This window comes from Halichoerus grypus, chromosome 7 (genome assembly GCF_964656455.1).
Source record: "Halichoerus grypus chromosome 7, mHalGry1.hap1.1, whole genome shotgun sequence".
Lineage (NCBI taxonomy): Eukaryota > Metazoa > Chordata > Mammalia > Carnivora > Phocidae > Halichoerus > Halichoerus grypus.
Window position 1 is genome coordinate 105,159,227 of NC_135718.1, and position 14,050 is coordinate 105,173,276.

A 14,050-nucleotide genomic window follows, 5' to 3' on the forward strand; every position below is an offset into this window, starting at 1 on the left:
TATATAATCATATTATGAAAATTATGAAGCACAACAACAATGTAAGAAGTTATTGCTACTGGGAAAAGGTAATCAACATTTATTGAATACTTATAAAGTGCCAGGAGCGCTATAGATGTTACCTTATTCAATTTTCACGAAATTCCTAGGAGGTGTTAGCATCCTTACATTAGAGTCAAGGAAGTAGAGGCCCTGAGAGATTGAGCGACCTCACCAAGAGGGCAGAGCTGGGCAGAGCTAGGATCTAAGCTCAGGTCCACTGTCTTCAGAACTGAAGCCCTTCTCTCTAACTCTGTGTCTTCCTGCCTGTGGATGGTTGGCACAAGCTTGGGATAGATTCTCAGCCCTGAATCACCTTACCCAGAGCTGGGATATGCATTCCCCACCCCAAAGTTCCTGGTTCAGCCTCTGTGCAAGAACTAAACACCAGCCTCTAACCAAGCCTGCATTAGGGTGCCCATACCTCCTCTGTCCCCAGTGCTTCTGCTCCAGGATGAACCTGCCTCTGGCACATTTTGGGGTTGGGGGAGGCTCTAAAGCACTGCACAGCCCACCTGCTCCTTTGGCTGATATCCTGCCACCATCCCCATCTCTGACTACAGAGCAGAGATACAGCTGGGTTACTTCCAGCTGCCCTATGCCCCCAGCCAACACTACCTGTCTCCCCTGCAATCATAAGTGGTCCTGACCACCGCTGGTGTGCAATTTCCATCCTCACAGCTGAACAAGAAACCTCAACAGGAACAAATTGGGCTTTGCAGCATCTGCCTGCCATATTCCTCCCAGCTGGACCAATCATTTGAGAATCCGTTACAAGAGTTTCATCTTGCACAATGGCAGAACAGAGTTAAAAGAAGTATCCCACAAGTGAATGGGTAGTTACAACTGTGGTCCAGATAATCCCCAAAGTGAATAAACCACAAAGTGAATGAGGCTTTTGTGGATAGATGAGAATTGACACCACCTTCACCACCTTGTGAGATTGGATGAAGGAAAATGAATTTAAGAAAACTCACTTGCCTTGAAGCTGGATTCTTTTCTCATCCTGAAGGAGTTAGATGAGGCTTTGTGGAAAAAACAGAATGACTCCCCAAAGGAGGGGAGTGGAAGAAGTGACAACACTGAGCCCCCAAGAGAAATAGTGACTGCTTTGGTCTTATTTTTAAACCAACCTTTGTGATTCAGACAAGCTTGTGAGGACTAGGATTCTCCAGTTTTTTTGCATCTCTCTCTCTGGCAATGGAGAACCTGGGTAGTTTCTGAGTGATGCTCAGGACAGCATGGTAATTAAGTGCACAGAGTTCTCGGGTTCAAATCCTGGCTCTGCCATTTATTGTAAACCTCCAGGAAAATTAAATAATCTCTCTGTGCCTTAGTTTTTCCATCTGTAAAATGGGGATAATAATCATACCTCACTCAAAAAGTGACTGTACAAATTTATTAAGTTTTTGTGTGTGGAGTACTAAGATCATTGCCTGGCAATAGTTTTAATCCTGTAGGTGTTAGCAATTATTATGTTACTGAAAAATAGGCATGGAGCTATTTTTGGATCCAGCTGGTGATTTATGAATCCAGGAAATCCTGAACATCCGAGAAGCAGATCTTGGGTAACCACTCCCCACAATTCCTACCTCATCACTGGCGGGGTCTGCTCAGGCAGCTGCTGAGTCTAACTCTGTGGTGAGGAGCAAAACTTCAGAAATGAAGAGTCTCTTTCCCTTCCTAGCAGCCTTTTGCCATGGGCTAATAATCCCTTTCACAACATTTGACCTTAAGAGCGTAAAAGGAAAAGGGCAAACATTTCAAGGAGCAGGAGTCCGGTCTCCTCCCAGGTTCCCCACTGGGGCAGAGCTGGGGATGCCCGGTGGGATCCCTGGCCTGTCAAATGTGGTCTCCAGGGACACACAGGAAGAGAGAGAGAGAGAGAGCACGCTCCATACTGTTCACTGTCTCCTGGGCTACAGCCACAGAGAAGTGGGGCTGGGGGTGCTGGGGAGGAACCGCTGTGGGGTCAGAGGGAGGATGCTGCCAAGGAAGCCACCCAGACCTTCTCTGGTGGGGCTTTATTTTTTTTTTCCCTCCCAGTCTCTAAGGATGGCTGCCTGAATCTTTCATTCTCACTAAATTAAGCTGATAAAATACAAATGAAAAAGGGGCGGGGGTGGGGAGGAGCGTACGGCACTCTTACTCTGCATTTTAATAACTCTTGCGCTGTGCCTCAGACCATTTTTAATAAGAGATTGACAGATAGTGGTCTCCCTCCCCCCACCCTCACTCGGCACATATCAGGGTCCAGATCAACAGCACCCTTCCCTCTCCTCCAGAATATTCCACTCGGTCCCTCCCTTGGATGGAGGCTGACCCAGGAATGAAACCTATGCCGTTGGCATGATTTGCTGACCTCTTGAGGGTTAAGTCTTGAAAGGCACCCTTAGGAACCCAAAGATACTCCCCAGGGAACTGTACCCCCAGGTGAGCAGCATTCCTGCCTCTGAGCTTTTCCAGGAGCCAGTTATAGGAACACAGACAGGTCCCACTACAGGGGCAATCATCAGTCAACCTTCCCCTGAGTGTCTGCCGTGGGCGCTCTGGCCCAGAGGCCTGTGTAAGACTGAGAAGAGCTGGTAGCAAGATGAAAAGAGGGGAGGGTGCAAGTCACTGCTGGTCTTCCCAATGTACTTGTTCCTGCAGCCAGGCTCAGGCCACGCCCCTGGGGAGAATATACATCAAAGTAGCCATGTGACCCTGACCTCTACCTTCAAAATGCACCTTTTCTGCCAAAGACACTTCCATCAAGAGAGAACTGTATGGACTGAAGACCCTGTGTGTGCTAAGGGCCATTATGAGCCTTCATATACAAAATGATATCTCATTTAACCCACGCAGCAATTCTGAGAAGTAGGGACTGTTCACTGCATTTCATGGGCAAGGAAAGTAAGGCTCAGAGAAGTCAAGTGACTTCCCCAAGGTCACACAGCCAGTAAGTGGCAGAGCCAGGATTCAAATGCTTGTTTGTCAGGGTCTCACCAAACATTTTTGCCAGCCCCACGTGGGCAGTGACAGGATGCAAGACAGTCAGGTCAGCGCAGACTTTGCAGTCTCATCACTGTATCCCACCTGGACCTCCGAGGAGCAGAAATCTGGCAGCTTCCAAGGTGGATGAAAAGCCAACCTTCCTCAAACTGTTTTATTTAAAAACCAGACTCCTGACTGTTTGAAGCCACTTGATTTTGGCAGTGCTTTTTCCTTTTTCCCTTTTTTATCGCTGCCTTTAAACAGCCCTCAGAGATAAGGGGAATGCGCAGTTGCTGGGGGCCTTGCTTGCAGGTGCAGGTGCGCAGAAGACCTGCTTGTCCCACCCCGCCGCTGGCCCTGCAGCCGGGCCACCTGGGAGCGAGCGGGTGCGTGCACACTGCCGCTCTCAGGGGACAAAAGGCAGCAAGCCCTGAACTGCTCTGCACCTGAAGTATAGATACAGATGAAGTCTTTTGCTTTTATAGTGAGTTTCGCTAGCATTAAACTTCATTTATATCTCTATCAATATATACAGCTTTGAACGGGAGGCTTTATGGCTGGGTTTATAAGTTCTAGCTCCCCATGGCACAGACTAGGTCACCGTGAGGGAGACAGCCCCTTTATAGACTGCGTGGCCCCTGCCCTTTCCGACATGACCATGTGCCGGAGGGCTCTCATCTGGTATTCCGGGCCTCGCCCCTTCTGCTGGCGGGGCTCCCGGGCCTGGTGCTGCCCTCTCCCCATCTGCACGTACCTCCCCACTCACAGCTGGCCAGGTGAAAGGGCATGGGGCTGTGGGCCGCTTTCTTCCCAAGACCTTTCCCTTGGCCAGGGCCCCACTGCCGACCTGGGTAGAGGCTGGATAGGCTGGCAAAACCGGGTTTATTAAGGTATCTGTTTTACAGAAATCCATTTAGATAAACAGACCATCCATGCAGATGCCGGTGAGCAGTGGCCACGGGGTTTACAATACTTCACAAAGCAGGCGGCAGCTTCTCTCCCAATGCACTTGCAGAGATAAATTCAAGGTAATCTATATAAACTCAAGCCTTTGAAATTGCACACCGTCAAAAAATTCAAACAATTACTCTAGCCCAGCCAGGAGGTGGCTGTTAGATGTTCTTCTTATGGAAAACAGAATTATAAGGGAAGGGAAAATGTTTCATAAAGAAAAGTCAGAATGGCAGAAGAATCTGGAGGGAGGGAAAGGCAAGAGGAAAGGAATCCAAAGGTTCGTGGTCCCCGGCTGAGTGAGGAATGGGGCTCAAAAATCCAGTGTCTCCTTAAGGCTCAAATTAATTTTAATCCAGTACAATTTCCAGGTAATTAACTGGCAAAAGGCATCTTTCAGATATTTTTAAATATCAGCCTGCCGAGTTCTTGGTGCTGAAGGAGGAGAAGAAAATATAGCCAACACATGCTTTTAAAATCAAGGTGATATAAAACATGGGCCAGCCCAGACCATTAGCACTTGAGGAGAATGTGAAATCCAGGTCAGCCCAGATCATTGTTAGCTTGTTAAAACACAAGTACCCCCGGGGCGCCTGGGTGGCTCAGTTGGTTAAGCGACTGCCTTCGGCTCGGATCATGATCTCGGGGTCCTGGGATCGAGCCCCGCATCGGGCTCCCTGCTTGGCGGGAAGCCTGCTTCTCCCTTTCCCACTCCCCCTGCCTTGTGTTCCCTCTCTCGCTGTCTCTCTCTCTCTGTCAAATAAATAAATAAAATCTTTAAAAAAATTAAAAAATAAAAAATAAAACACAAGTACCCCAGGCTGCACCCAGGCCCCAGGCCTCAGGAATTTGCAAGTGGCTCAACCATTCATGCTCCATGCCAGGCACTGTCCTAGACACTGTACTTCTGTGCCATTTAATTTTCATGAGAACTCCTTAATGAAGATCTGATGAATTCTATAGGCTTTTTGGGGTGGGGAGGATAGTGGAGAGGCTCCTGATGAGGAACCTCAGATTAAGACAGCTTAAGTACTGGCCCAAGGGCGCAAGGTCAGACATGGTGGAACAGGAATTTGAAGCCAAGTTTCCTGGTCATAACTCCCCAGGTCTTTCTTCTTGTAGCGACTGTGGCCCTGAGGAGGAGAATATGGCCAAAACCGAAGCTGCAGAGAACAATGGAAGGAGTTGGGCTCTGTTTCAAAAAGATTGGGTTCAAAACCAATCCTGCCACCATCTAGCTGTGTGTCCTCAAGCAAGCTATTCAGCCTCTCTGAATTTAGATTTGTTGCCCTCCGTCTATGTGTTCTGTCTTCTATTTCAAGTCAAGTTGTGCAAAGACCAGGGTCTCCCTTTCTCATTTGGCTGGAGGAGGTTTTCCTTGCCCACCTTCCCCCTGGGTTGTTGTGAGGATTAAATAGGAGGAGATACATACAGCAACTAGCACAGAGCCCTTCACATGGTGACCTCTGTTAAATGAGAGCTATTTTTTCCCATTATTGTGAGAATCAAGTGAGATACTGTATTGTATGGCCTGGTAGAGTGCCTGGTCCATTGTGAACATTCCATAAATAGTAACTCGTATTATTATTGTTGTTGTTGTTATTGTTGTTATTTAACTAGGGAAACAAATGTAGGAATTCCTAGACTTCGGTTGAGCAGAACCAATAGCAAATGAGAAAATTTTTATTGAGCTTTGTTGTATGCTAGGCCCTATGCTGGGCTCTTTCAGCCCTAATAGAATCACCTAAGTGGAGAGGCACCTATATTTTTTACATATAAAGATCAGCAATAGGGGGAGAAGCATACGGGAATAGTCCTGTTCTTACCTCATTAAAACTACACTGTGTATTAAAAAAAAAAAAAAAGGTTAGCAATAATGCAAGATGTAAAATTCCTCTAAGGATGTTTAAGAGGAATCACAATGAAGCAATCTTTAATTGCCAAAGGAACGATAAAGGCAACAGAAGATAGGTAGTGATAAGGCACAGACTTTGAACCAGCCCTATCACTACCTAGCCGTAAAAGTTGAACAAGTCACCATGCCTCAGTTTTCTCATCTGTAAAATGGGGATAATAGCATATGTCACAGTGTTTTAGCCATTAAATGATATAAAGTGTTTAAAGTGTTTGTTGTTAGTAATAACAGCAAACATTTATTAAGGGTCTTCTCTGTGCCATGCACTTGGCAGAAACTCATAGAAAGCACTCACTCCATGTTGGCTGGTGTTATCATTAAGCAATAGAAAGATCCAAATTGCCAGGGCCCAGAAGTGTGAATTTTTAGGGGAACTAAAATCAAAGACCAAATTCTAGCCCAGAAACATTGCTAAGCTGTTGTCAAATATTAGCCATTCTGGGTTGATACTGCCCTAGGATCAATGTTCTAGGCTTTTCCTTCTTTGTCTCTTTTATACCATATAGTATGATAAAGACACATCCAGATTAAAAGAACCATGAACTCCTCAAGAATCCTGGTAATAACGTTTTATTGAATCATCTACTAAAGCATAAGATGTTATTATAAAAACCAAGTAGGGGTGATCTTGGAAGTGCCCTGCTCTAAGGACAGAGGTACCTTAGGAGATCAGAGCTAAGATCTTCAGAAAACTGTAATGAGTCTGTTGTTATTTGTCCCTGACCCCAGAACTCCTTCTCCCATCATGGAGTCTCACCTTATAATGCATACACTGGGAAGGACCAAGAAATGTGCCCACAATGGTGAAGGCTATGTCTCCCCTTATCTCCCAGTATCTCCCTGGGGTAAGACTGGCACCCTTCATTGGGGGAATAGAGGTGAGTTTAGGATCCCAGTCTACTTGAACTGCATCTGTTGTACACTTACCAGTGAGGGCCAGAGTACAGGAATCAGATCCAACTGAAAAGGGTAGTGGGGGGTGGGGATGCACCAACACCCTACTTATCCTCCTTGATTTGCCTCCAGGAAACCACCTGTGTGGTTCTCATAGGAGAAAGGGAAGAATTTCAACCCCAGTAAGAGCTATGACCAGACAGTCTCCCTTTCCCAATTTATTGGAGAGTAAAGCAGAGGCAACTGACCAGAATTAAAGAAGCAGAGGAGGAAGCAACCCAAATGTCCATCAATGGCTGAATGGATAAACAAAACGTGGTACATACTCCCGATGGAATGTTATTCAGCCTTAAAAAGGAATGAAGTCCTGACACATGCTACAACATAAATGGAAGTTGAAGACATCATGCTAAGTGTTATAAGCCAGTTACATAAGGACAAATATGGTATAATTCCACTCATAGGAGGTACCATGTCTGATTCATGAAGACAGAAATAGAGTGGTAGTTGCCAGGGGGGAAGGGAGGCATGAAGGAGAGTAATTGTTCAATGGGTATAGAGTTTCAGTTGGGGAAGATGGAAACATTCTGGAGATGGATGGTAGTGATGTCTTACCCCAGAGAGATACTGGGAGATAGGGGGAGACATAGCCCTCACCATTGTGGACACATTTCTGGGTCCTTCCCAGCTTATGCATTAGCATTATGCACAACGATGTAAATGTACTTAATGATACTGAACTGTACACTCAAAAAAGGCTAAATTGGTAAGTTTTATATCATGTATACTTTATCACAAGGAAGCAAAAAAGGGAAAGAGAAGAGAGTAAGGCTGTTGAAACTCCCTTTGCCAACTGACATACTGGTTACTTGCTGTGTTCTAAATAGATCAATACAGGTCTAGTCCAAAGTCATATTTCAAGGTAAAGATGTAGTGATTCATATATACTGTTGAAAATAGCTTTTAAAAACCTATTCCAATTTCCCCTTCCCACTGAACTTGTTCTTAAGATGAAACTCCATTTAGGTGGGGAATCTCATCTGATCTTTTTTAACACAGTCTAGAGTTAACAAGGCAAATGTGTGTCTCTACACTTCTCCCAAATCATCTACTGGAATTGGCTTTGTGGAAATCATTCAAATTTTGGATTTCTGCACAACTTCTACCTAGACATTAAGAAATCCTCACTGTGGAAACGACAGATGTTGGCGAGGATGCGGAGAAAGGGGAACCCTCTTATACTGTTGGTGGGAATGCAAGCTGGTACAGCCACTCTGGAAAACAGTATGGAGGTTCCTCAAAAAGTTGAAAATAGAGCTACTGTATGACCCAGCAATTGAACTACTGGGTATTTACCCCAAAGATACAAATGTAGTGATCTCAAGGGGTACGTGCACCCCAATGTTTATAGCAACAATGTCTACAATAGCCAAACTATGGAAAGAGCCAAGATGTCCATCAACAGATGAGTGGATAAAGAAGATGTGGTATATATATACACAATGGAATATTATACAGCCATCAAAAAACAAAATCTTGCCATTTGCAATGACACGGATGGAACTAGAGGGTATTATTAAGCAAAATTAGTCAATCAGAGAAAGACATGTATCATATGATCTCACTGATATGAGGAATTCTTAATCTCAGGAAACAAACTGAGGGTTGCTGGAGTGCTTGGGAGTGGGACAGATGGGATGGCTGGATGATAGACATTGGGGAAGGTATGTGCTATGGTGAGCGCTGTAAATTGTGTAAGCCTGATGAATCACAGACCTGTACCTCTGAAACAAACAATACATTATATATTAAAAAAAGAAGAAGAAGAAGAAGCTAGTAGGAAGGGAAATATGAAGGGAGGGTGAAATTGGAGGGGGAGATGAACCATGAGAGACTATGGACTCTGAGAAACAAACTGAGGGTTCTAGAGGGGAAGGGGGTGGGGGGATGGGTTAGCCTGCTGATGAGTATTAAAGAGGGCACGTATTGAATGGAGCATTGGGTGTTATACGCAAACAATGAATCATGGAACACTACATCAAAAATAAATAAATAAATAAAAACACACATACATAAACAAAAATCCTCACTGTGACTCTCTTCTAACTTGTCATGGCCCAGTGGCTTAGCACCCTACACTCCACTCTGTGGGATCCTGGCTAGGAGAGTCAACTCAGGAAGGAGATTTCCCATAAATGAGCTGGCATTCTCTGAGGTAGGCAATCCCAAAAAGCAGCAGAGCTTGGGAAGAAGGTGCTCAGTAGAGTCCCTGAGTGAAGGAAGGCAAAGTATATGTTTGCCCACTAAGCATGTAAACAGCTCTACGACCTACTTAGACAAATTTTGAGGCCTGCTAAAGTCCCTGATCTACTGCCAAAAATTCTAATCTGTTAGTTGAGGACCTCATACTCAAATTGTGCACAAAATGCCTCATCTCTATCCAACATTCCCTGAACATAGAGCATCTACAGATACAGAATGGGAGAAAATTAGACAGGCAAGGTGACAAGACTAATTATGTAGGGTGTGTGTGCGTGTGTGCATGCATGTATTTTTTTTCCCCACCAAAATCATCAAAATCTTCTGATAAATTCATTGCTTCTTCATGGTATAATAGAAGAGACTCTTCAACCTGGCCTACAACCAGGGATGGGAGGGCCACCTGGGTGGCTCAGTGGGTTAAGTATCCGCCTTCAGCTCAGGTTGTGATCCCAAGGTCTTGGGATGGAGCTCCAGTCAGGCTCCTTGCTCAGCAGAGAGTCTGCTTCTCCCTCTGCCCTTCCCCCACTCATGCTTGTTCTCTCTCTCTCTGAAATAAATAAATAAAATCTTTTTTTAAAAAACTGCTAAGAAAAAAACCAGGAATGGGACTGGAATGGACATCGCTGGATGAAGCTATAAGGGTATCATGGTACATGATTTGTCCCAGAGTCTTCTGGTTCTAAAGCCACTTTTGAATAAGGAGGAACAGCAATCTCCTCAGCCAAGACCTTTGTGGATGGAGTTGAATTTCATGGCATTAGCACTATCACAGTGACCTTTCCTTATCTCTTTCCCTAGTAAGTTCACATAGGTACTCTTTCCTCACCTCACCCTCTTGGAGCCCAGATGAAAGGACTGGGCTGACCAGCCACCTGAATGCTCAATTCCAAGTTTTTAATAGAAATTTCAACATCATCTCCATGCTCTGTACCATCAAATAACAGGTCAGCTCAGAGGTAGAGACCTGCAAGGGCTTCCCTATTTCCTATTTGGATTTGATTGTGGCTTGCACACACACACACTCACTCACACACTTGAAATGACCATGTGACTTCCCAACACCATGACCATAAACTTGGATGGGGAATACACCCTTCCCCCACTCTCTCAGCCACCCAGTAACAATAGCCTCAGACCTCTTAAATGTTCTCTTAAAAGTCTACTATAGTCTACATGACACATCTATTAAATAACACATTAAGCAATATATTTCCACTGCAAAAAGTAGCAGTGAAAGCCATGGGGAGAGAAGTCAGAAAGTGATGAGATTAGGGGAGGGAAAGATTGATCAGAAAGAAGAACAAGGGAAATTTTGTATATTGTGTTTGGGGTAGTGGCTAAATGGGTGTATGCAATTGTCAGAACTTACTAATATGAATACTTAAGATCAGTACATTTTATTATATGCAAACAATACCTAAATTAAAAAAATATATATGTAACAGTGGCACTCTCCAGGAAAAAAGTTGTGGAGAATAGGGCAGGATGCCAACCTTTTCTTTCCTTCCACCTTTCTTGACATCTCTCATCTCCCCTAGATCTCAGAGGCAACCCAGCTGAGTCTCCCCTGCTTCATGAGTGAGGGCTAGCTATGAGAATACAGTGGCTTTCTCTCCAAAATGCTGGCCAGATGTGAAGGCTAGGGCTGTCAAAGGAGCAGAGGTTTTGTATGTGGGGTGGGCTTGTGTCCAGTCTCCCACTCCTCTTTTAGGGTTTCTGTAGGTGCCCAGAACCCAGCCCTCCCCTTTTCCCTAGTCATCCTTCCCATATTCTGAGACACAGAGTACTCAATGTAGCTGCTCCCAAAGAAGGCTCAGAGGAGAGAAAAGTCATCAAATACCTAAAACCAAAATATCCATGGCAATGTGTCCTGGAAGGATGACTTTAACTGGGATTTCTAGGGCAAAGGGAGTATGGAAATCAGGTGCATGACCTCAGTCCAGTCTAGAGGTCACGAGCTGGGAGTTCTTTTTTTTACAGTATGTCCAGAGAGCTCTTCAGCTGGCTCCCAGCCATCTTCTTGGTTGAGAATCTAAGGCCAGAAACACCTTGAGATTCTCTTGATTCTCATTCTTCACCAGGGAGAAGCCACTGCTCTACACTGAGTTCACTAAAAGGTCTCGGTTGCAAATCTGTCCACCGGGGAGCAATACATCCCTGCTCTCCCTCACATGAGCATTTCTGCATTTCACAGGTGATGAAATATTAGGAGACCAGAAGTTCTATTTCCTTTCTGCTTTTGCTACCCTCTAGCTTAGCACTTTAAATGCCTATGTCTCCCCATTTATTAAATGGGTCCAGTAATGACACTGAGCACTTCTTTCAGAGAGAATTTAAGGGCATTAATGAAATAATGACCACTAAGTATGGTGACTTCAGTAATAAATGGTGGCTTTGGATAGGGTCCACTGCAAGGGCATGAATTTCTTTTAAACCTTCAGGGATATGTCATGCAGAAATCTATCTACTTTCTCATTCAAATTGGAAGATTTCAAGGATAGGAGGAGTTTGGAGAGTTGAAATTTCAGTGAGTCGGTGTTGGTTTCTGATGCTCTGCTTTGTCTATTTCAATCTATTTTCCCTACCATTAAAACCTCTGATTTCACTATTTGGCTCACTGCATTCCACTTCCTGCCATTCTAGGGAGATGCCAGGGTTTCTGGATTCAATGGCAAGCATAGCCCCCCCCCCCAAAAAAAACAGTGACATTTCACTCAGGACTATGACTCTCACCCAGAAGACTCCCCAACCAGAGGCAGAGAGTATTTTGTTCAGTTTGGAGGAGCGGCCCAGAATGCTGAATTAAAAGGAAAACACTGAGCCACCACTTTAGAGTTCACTGGGGGTTGGAAGGAGTGAAACCACCCATTCTGACTCTTCTCTTAAAGAAAGTGAGCAGAAGTTTAAATAATTAGGGGCCAGTTCAAGGTAAGGCTTGCTCTTATCAGAAGCTCCATCTCTTTAAAATTCCCTTGGAATGCTGGCTTCATGGAAACATGGATGATTGAAGGAAGTCCCCAATACCACTTGTTGAATGACCCCACCCAAGCAGCTGTGAGCGAGACTGAAAGGCAGGAGGGTACAGGCAGATAGTGTGGTCAAAGCAAAACCAAGGCAGTTGCAGAGAATTGATTGGACATATTTCTGAGGGGCAGGAAGCAGAAGAGACAGAGCAGTACCTTTCAAAAAAAAAAAGTGTCAATGAAGTTAAAGCAATGATGAGTCCATCAGTGGAACCTCTCAGTGTTGGAGGACATAGCACTACCTCAAGGCTTTTTGAGTCAGGACCGGTCTAGGTTCACTTCTGCTTCCCCAGACATAAGGAGACAAGCCTTTCTCCTGAGCTGTCTTTCACTGGTAGAAAACAAAGAAGAACAGACTTTGTCCTCTTTCCAACCACACATAGTCAAAGATGACCAAAAAAAAAAAAAAAAAAAAAAAAAGTGGAGATCACATCTTGCCTTCTTGTAAATGTAGTATAATCCACATTGGCCAACCTCTGTCAAGCTCAAGACACTGATGCTTTCCTACCACCGTGAAGTCAGGGGGATCTCAGCCCCCCAAACCACCCCAACCTGCTGCTCACCTGTTGCACTTGCCCACTTGCCACGGATTCACACCAGGAGAGAAAGTAAAAGGTCAGACTGGGCTCTCTCCACAGCAAGAACCCAGAGATCCTGGGGAAATTGACATTTAAAAAGCCACCTCTTCCAAGCTATCACAGAGGAGCCTAACTTTTCCCAACCCCCTCAGGCTTCCTTTGCAATACTTTCCCTCCACGGTTTGTCCTGAAAGAGTTAAAGAAGGTGCATGGCTAATTCCCCAAACCCTCCCTCTTATCTACATAGAAAAAGAACAGCCCTACACGGAGACACACCGAAACCCACTAGCAATTTACCTCAGACCTCACCTATCTTATGCAACAGCACACACACACACACACACACACACACACACACACCCGAAGGCCAGAGTCCACATCCCCCTTTAATTCGGTAGACACAGTTTTGCGCCTTTCTTTTCCCTACGCAGAACACTGCTCGACTGGAAAGCAGAAAGATAGATGTAACCTTAGTGCCAAGCGCCTTGCAGGAACATACAGAGACACACGGGAACCAAAAAAAATGCATCTCATAGCTCTCCGTGGTGCTGAAATCACGCTAGCAAGGAAATCGAAGGAGCAAGTGCGCTGGACTTACCCGGCTGAGGGTGGGCGGCAGGGGAGCGAGAGGAGCTTCCTGCGAAGAGAATTCTTGTCTGTGCGGGCTGGAACCAGCTGATGCGCTCACCTAGAGAACCCACCTCTCTCCCTTTTCTTTCCTTCCTCCTTTTCTGGGAGGAAGAGAGGAGGCTTCACGAAAGAAATGAAACCCAAGCTGACAGGGCTAGAGTGGAAGGAGAAAGAGGAGGCAACAAAAATAAGATTAAAAAGTCAGGTGGCTTTACTCCACTGGTGGTAATTCCTTGGGTCAGGGGGGACCCCTCTCCTCTCGTTCTCTGTGTCTGTGCCTTTCTCGGTCTCTGCGTGTTGAGCCAACAGCCTTAGCACAGTAGGTTCCTGCCTCTGACGTGAGAGACAAGGAAGCCTGGGACTGCTTTGCTGTCTCTCTCTCACGCGCTCTCTCTTTTCCCCTCTTGCTGAAATTTCAGCAGCATGATATATTTTTTTTAAGCCTTCGTTTTTTTCCATCCCCCTACAAGCAGCCCCCTAGTGGACAGAAAAGAAAAGCATCCTGAGTCCTTTTAAACAGTTCAGATTCAGACACAGGAGCAATCTCCGTCCTCAAACTCCTGGGGGCTGCTTCTGCACAGAGAGGGTCCTGTATAGCCAGAATCTTCCTTCTGGCCAACCCAGATAGGAAGAGAGAGGGAGGCAGAGGAAGAGGGAGAAGACAGGAGCTTTTGCAGATTCTTTGTCCACAATTGCAGAAGTAAAGGGTGGAATGGGGTGTGGGAAGTGGTTGGGGAGAGAATGTTTTTTGAAAGATGAGTTGTGGGGGGTTTCAAGTGCTT

General features: G+C 45.3%; 1 protein-coding gene across 1 annotated transcript in view; it reads right to left on the reverse strand.

Moving 5' to 3' along the window:
- Positions 1-13,701, reverse strand: part of TNR (tenascin R) — a 406,540-nt gene extending 392,839 nt beyond the window's left edge. Inside the window, exon 1 of the mRNA XM_036117323.2 lies at positions 13,237-13,701. The gene's annotated coding sequence lies outside the window, so the exon portion shown is untranslated. The remainder of the gene's footprint in view (positions 1-13,236) is intronic.
- Between the last annotated feature and the right edge of the window lie 349 nt (positions 13,702-14,050).